The sequence below is a fragment of the Schistocerca piceifrons genome, chromosome 2, assembly GCF_021461385.2.
Source record: "Schistocerca piceifrons isolate TAMUIC-IGC-003096 chromosome 2, iqSchPice1.1, whole genome shotgun sequence".
NCBI classification, from domain to species: Eukaryota; Metazoa; Arthropoda; class Insecta; order Orthoptera; family Acrididae; genus Schistocerca; species Schistocerca piceifrons.
The window spans coordinates 798,716,213-798,722,768 of record NC_060139.1 but is presented as its reverse complement, the minus strand read 5'-3'; the positions used below and the strand labels follow the sequence as shown (position 1 = coordinate 798,722,768).

Genomic DNA, 6,556 nt, shown 5'->3' with positions numbered 1-6,556 from the left:
GCCGCCTTGTGCCGTGAACAGTGTACGCCGGCGCCGTAACTACAGTTGTTGGGGAGCTGATACCCACCTTGCGACAGCAAAGGTGCCGTCGCTGCCAGTTCCCAGCACACTGGCTCTGCGTTCCGTTGCCTTAGTAGACTCGCTCGCTGCCCGCTAGTTTCGGCGGACTTCTGGGCCGCATGCACTGAACTCCTGTGTCGCAGCATCGAGTAATACACTGAGGCCTCAAAGAAACTGGTATAGGCAAGCGTATTCAAATACAGAGATATGTAAACAGGCAGAACACGGCTCTGCGGCCGGCAACGCCTATATAAGACAACAAGTGTCTGGCACAATTGTTACATCGGCTACTGCTACTACAGTGGCAGGTTATCAGATTTAAGTGAGTTTGATCGTAATGTTACAGTCGGCGCACGAGCGATGGAACAGAGCATCTCCGAGGTAGCGGTGAAGTGGGGATTTTCCAGTACGACCATTTCATCAGTGTACCATGATTATCAAAAATCCGGTAAAACATCAAATCTCCGACATCGCTACGGCTGGAAAAAGATCCTCCAAGAACGGGACCAATGACGACTGAAGAGAATCGTTCAACGTGACAGAAGTGCAACACTTCCGCAAATTGCTGCAGATTTCAGTGAAGGGCCACCAACAAGCGTCAGCGTGCGAACCATTCAACGAAACATCATCAATATGGGCTTTCTGAGCCGAAAGCTCACTCGTGTACCCTTGATGACTGCGCGGCACAAAGCTTTACGCCTCGCCTGGGTCCGTCAACACAACATTGGACTTTTGATGACGGAAACATGTTGCCTGGTCAGACGAATCTCGTTTCAAATTATATCGAGCGGATGGACGTGTATAGATATGGAGACAACCTCATGAATCCTGCATGTCAGCAGGGGACAGTTCAAGCTGGTGGAGGGTCTGAAATGGTGTGGGTCGTGAGTTGTAGGAGTGATAAGTGGCCCCTGATACGTCTAGATACGACTGTGATGGGTAACACGTACGTAAGCATCCTGTCTGATCACCTGCGTCCATTCATGTCCATTGTGAATTCCAACGAACTTGGGCAATTCCAACAGGACAACGCGACTTCCGACACGTCCAGAATTGCTACACAGTGGCTCCAGGATCACTCTTCTGAGTTTAAGCACTTATGTTGGTCACAAAGCTCCCCAGACATGAATATTATTGAGCATATCTGGGATGTCTTGCAACGAGCTGTCCAGAAGAGATCTCTACCCCCTCGTACTCTTACGGATTTATGGACAGCCGTGCAGGATTCATGGTGTCAGTTCCCTCTAGCACTACTTCAGACATTAATAGAGTCCATGCCACGTCATGTTGTGGCACTTCCGCGTGCTCTCGGGGGTCCTACACGATATTTCTCTGGCTCTTGAGTGTTTAAATGGTTCAAATGGCTCTGAGCACTATGGGACTCAACTGCTGTGGTCATAAGTCCCCTAGAACTTAGAACTACTTAAACCTAACTAACCTAAGGACATCACACACATCCATGCCCGAGGCAGGATTCGAACCTGCGGCCGTAGCGGTCGTGCGGTTCCAGACTGTAGCGCCTTTAACCGCTCGGCCACTCGGGCCGGCGCTCTTGAGTGTAAACACCGTTTTAATGGAGCAGTCGTTCTTGACTCCACGCTCATAGAGATACCGGATGTCATTACTCTGCAGTTGTCATTTACGTGCCTGACAGAGGGTTCTTCAAACCACCTGCAGCCTATTCCTCCTCAATTCCACTCTCTAAGAGCGCGTGGGTGGAATAAGTGCTTAAATATTTCTGCACAAGCTCTCATTTCTCTTATTTTATTACGATGAGCATGTCTCCTCATGTAGGATGACGACAGTAAAACATTTGCACATTCAGAGAAAATTGGTGTTCGAAATTTCATGAAAAGATCTCGCCAGATCCGTGACACTCCCCCTGTTTCCAGATAATATCATATGAGCTGCCTTTCTTTGAACTATTTCAATAGCCTGCATCAATCCTGTCTGTTATGTTTCCCTTAACGATCAGCAGAATTCTAGTCGAGTACGAACATGCCGAGTGTAGGCAATCACTTTAACAGACTTTTTGTACCTTCTAAGTGTTCTGCTAATGAAGCTCACTCTTTGGTTTCTCTTCCTCACATTATCTACGTCACCATTCAAACTTTTTTTGTTTATAATTCTGATTCCTAACTATTTAGTGGAAGTAACAGCCTTTAAATTTGTATTATCTACGTGTTACCGAAAATTAATGGATTTTTTTTTTTTTTTTTTTTTTTTTTTGCGTACTCATGTGGATGACAATTGCCACTTTCGCACCTTAGAGACATCGTGTCTGAGTGATTATGCAATTCATTTTATCTTCTGATACCTTTCCTAGACGGTAAATGACACGTTATCTGCAAACAATCTAAGATGGCTGCAGTTTACTGTCGATTACTACATACTGTCACCTTTGTGAAAGAAAATCACGTTTACAGTCGCACAACTGAGGTGACACTCCACAGCCACGCAATTTGATTAGAACTCTCTTTTGAGAAACGGTATCAAAAGCATTCTGCAAAATTGGAAATATGGAATCAATTTGAGAGTCTCTATCAGTAGCACACGTCACTTTGTGTGATTAAGAAGCTTGTTGTGGTTCACGAGAGCAACATTTTCTGAATACGTGTGGTTATGCGTAACTAGACCATGAACTTCGCATTAATTTCTAATGTTCTAACTCTATATATATTCCAAAATCCTACTGCAAGTTGACGTCAGTGATATTGATCTGTAATTTACTTTGTTGGTGGTACCTATGCAGCTTTCCAGTCTTTTGGTACGGATCTTTTGTCGAGCGAGTGGTGGTATATTACTGCTAAGTACGGAGCTATTATATCAGCAAAAGCTGAAACAAACATATTGGTAAGCTGTCCGGGCCTGAACACTAGCCTTTCCTAAGTGCTCTAAGCTGCTTCACTACACACAGGATACACGCGTAATTGTTAGTTACTCATGTTCACAGTTGTTTCTGATCCGAATTCTGGAATGTTTACTTCGTCTTCTTTGGTGAAGGAATTTCGGAAAACTGTGTTTAATAACTCCGCTGTAGTAGCGTCGTCATCAAATGATTGAAATGGTTCTGAGCACTATGGGACTTAACATCTGAGGTCATCAGTCCCCTAGAACTTAGAACTACTTAAACCTAACTAACCTAAGGACATCCCACACATCAATGCCCGAGGCAGGATTCGAACCTGCGACCGTAGTGGTCGCGCGCTTCCAGACTGAAGCGTCTAGAACCGCTCGGCCACACCGGCCGGCGCGTCGTCATGAGTAATATTACCGTTGGCATCAGGCAGCGAAGGTATTGACTGTGTCTTGCCGCTGGGGTACTTTACATACTGACAGTCTATATGGATTTTCTGTCAGATTTCGAGACAGAGCTTCGTTGTGGAACCGATTAAAACCATCTCGCACTAAAGTCTGCGTCGAGTTTCGAGCTACAGTAAAAAATCACTATTCCTGGAGATTTTGTGTTCTTTCACATTTGGCATACTTTTTTCTTTGCTTCTGGAACAAGTTCTGACCTCTTCTGTATACCATGGGGGATAAGTAGCATCTTTTATTAGTTTATTCGGTATAAATTCAACAGATCCCCGCACACTCCACTTTGGAATCTGTAATGAGCATGCTGCAACACTGATGCCACATAGCTGTCATAGCACAAGATGACCACTACATTGAGAACAATAATACAGCAGTAACTTATGAAAGACAGAAAAAATAAAACATGACAAGATCAGTTGGATTCTAGTATTTTTTTAAAAAAAAATAAAAGATTGCGACTGGAGACGCTACAGCATTATTGATGACACTTCTAACCTTAAATTAACAGTTGCAGATAGCCCATAACAAGGAAACGTATGTTAAAACTTTTGAGCTTTTTAAATTTCATCCTCTCCGAAAGTAGCGTGAAGCAGACGCACGAGATGTGAGGGTCTTTTTTTGTATTCCAACAAGCGATATTTGAGGATAAGGAGTCCTGTTTTAACAGCGTTGCTCCGCAACATTTGCACAGTAGCACACTGTGCGTTCCGCTACTTTCAGTGGGCAGAACCGGTTCTCAGACACGCGAGCAGTTTATAGCAACAGTACGAGCGTAAAGAGCGCGTTTGACCGCAGCAATAAAGGTGCGCCGTGGGAGGGTGCTAAATATACATAAGGGCGGGCGGCGCGCCTCAGGTCTGAGCGCAGTGGGTGCCCGAATAAACAGCGCTATCGCCCCGGGTGGAATCCGGTGCGGGTGGCGGGCTGCGGACGGCCTGGCGCGGGATGGAGGAAGATAAGCCAGCAGCCCCTGGCGGCAGCAGACGCCGCGATCCTGGTGGGGCGACCGTCCCACTGCCGGCACGCCTTCCACACGCCTGCGCAGCACCAGTCGCCACGAGTGGTGAAGCTGTACACTGCACACCCACGTCTGTACTCCTGAATGACTACGACTACGTGGACAAGGGTAGTTCTTATGGCTCTGACCACAGGATGAACACTACCAGGCCAAAAGTATCCTTTTTAATGGACAGCGATTATAATGTGTGTGGCATTATTGTCCCCTCATTCGACGAGCCCGGCCGTCTGGAGTAAGTCTTTTTATGTGACTCCACTTCCGCGACTTGGGTATCGATGAGGACGAAATGATGATGATGAAGGCAACTCAACATCTCCGACCCACCCTGAAATCTAATCCAGGCTCCTCGCGTGGTATTCCACTGCACTGATCACCGTGGACATTATTGTGAAACGTGTCCACCCCTTCGCCTCTATGATAACTTGAACTCTGCTGGGGACGCTTTGGGTGATGCCTGTCAATGTCTATCAGAGAATGGCAGCCCATTCTTCCGCACGAGCCAAAATCAGAATAGGTAGTGACGTTGGGCGGTGGGGTCTGAAGCGAAGTCGACATTCTAACTCATCCCAAAGGTGTTCCGTTGAGTTCACCTCGGGACTCTCGGCCGGCTAGTCCATTTCAGGAATGTTATTGTCCACAAACCTTTGTCTCACAGATGCTGCTTTCAGATACAATCATCGACTTTGAATTGCTCCTCTGCTACACGCGGTACATTGTTGTTCTTGTGGTCTTCAGTCCGGAGACTGGTTTGATGCAGCTCTCCATGCTACTCTATCCTGTGCAAGCTTCTTCATCTCCCAGTACCTACTGCAACCTAAATCCTTCTGAATCTGCTTAGTGTATTCATCTCTCGGTCTCCCTCTACGATTTTTACACTCCACGCTGCCCTCCAATACTAAATTTGTGATCCCTTGATGCCTCAGAACATGTCCTACTAACCGATCCCGTCTTCTAGTCAAGTTGTGCCACAAACTCCTCTTCGCCCCACTTCTATTCATAACCTCCTCATTAGTTATGTGATCTACTCATCTAATTTTCAGCATTCTTCTGTAGCGCCACATTTCGAAAGCTTCTATTCTCTTCTTGTCCAAACTATTTATCGTCCATATTTCACTTCCATACTTGGCTACATTCGATACAAATACTTTCAGAAACGACTTCCTGACACTCAAATCTATACTCCATGTTAACAAATTTCTATTCTTTAGAAACGCTTTCCTTGCCATTGCCAGTCTACATTTTATATCCTCTCTACTTCGGCCATCATCAGTTATTTTGCTCCCCAAATAGCAAAACTCCCTTACTACTTTAAGTGTCTCATTTCCTAATCTAATTCCCTCAGCATCACCCGACTTAATTCGACTGCATTCCATTATCCTCGTTTTGCTTTTGTTGATGTTCATCTTATATCCTCCATTCAAGACACTGTCCATTCCGTTCAACTGCTCTTCCAAGTCCTTTGCTGTCTCTGACAGAATTACAATGTCATCGGCGAACCTTAAAGTTTTCATTTCTTCTCCATGGATTTTAATACCTAGTCCGATTTTTTCTTTCGTTTCCTTTACTGCTTGTTCAATATACAGATTGAATAACACCGGGGAGAGGCTACAACGCTGTCTCACTCCCTTCCCAACCACTGCTTCCCTTTCATGCCCCTCGACTCTTATAACTGCCATCTGGTTTCTGTACAAATTCTAAATAGCCTTTCGCTCCCTGTATTTTACCCCTGCCACGTTCAGAATTTGAAAGAGAGTATTCCAGTCAACATTGTCAAAAGCTTTCTCTAAGTCTACAAATGCTAGAAACGAAGGTTTGCCTTTCGCTAACCTATTTTCTAAAATAACTCGTAGGGTCACTATTGCCTCACGTGCTCCAACATTTCTACGGAATCCAAACTGATCTTCCCCGAGGTCGGCTTCTACCAGTTTTTCCATGCGTCTGTAAAGAATCCGTGTTAGAATTTTGCAGCCGTGACTTATTAAACTGGTAGTTCGATCGTCTGTAGGAAGTCTTTTTATGTGACTCCACTTCGGCGACTTGGGTATCGATGAGGACGAAATGATGATGAAGGCAACACAACATGCAGTCCCCGAGCGGAGAAAATCCCCGACCCAGCCGGAAATCTAACCCAGGCTCCTTGCGTGGCATTCCACTGCACTG

The 6,556-nt window shown here is 45.5% G+C and overlaps 1 non-coding gene across 1 annotated transcript; it reads right to left on the bottom strand.

Moving 5' to 3' along the window:
- Positions 1-1,520: 1,520 nt before the first annotated feature.
- Trnas-gga lies at positions 1,521-1,604 on the bottom strand. Its single transcript is given in 2 exon segments — positions 1,521-1,555; positions 1,565-1,604. It is a non-coding gene; the product is annotated as a tRNA-Ser (tRNA).
- Positions 1,605-6,556: the final 4,952 nt, after the last annotated feature.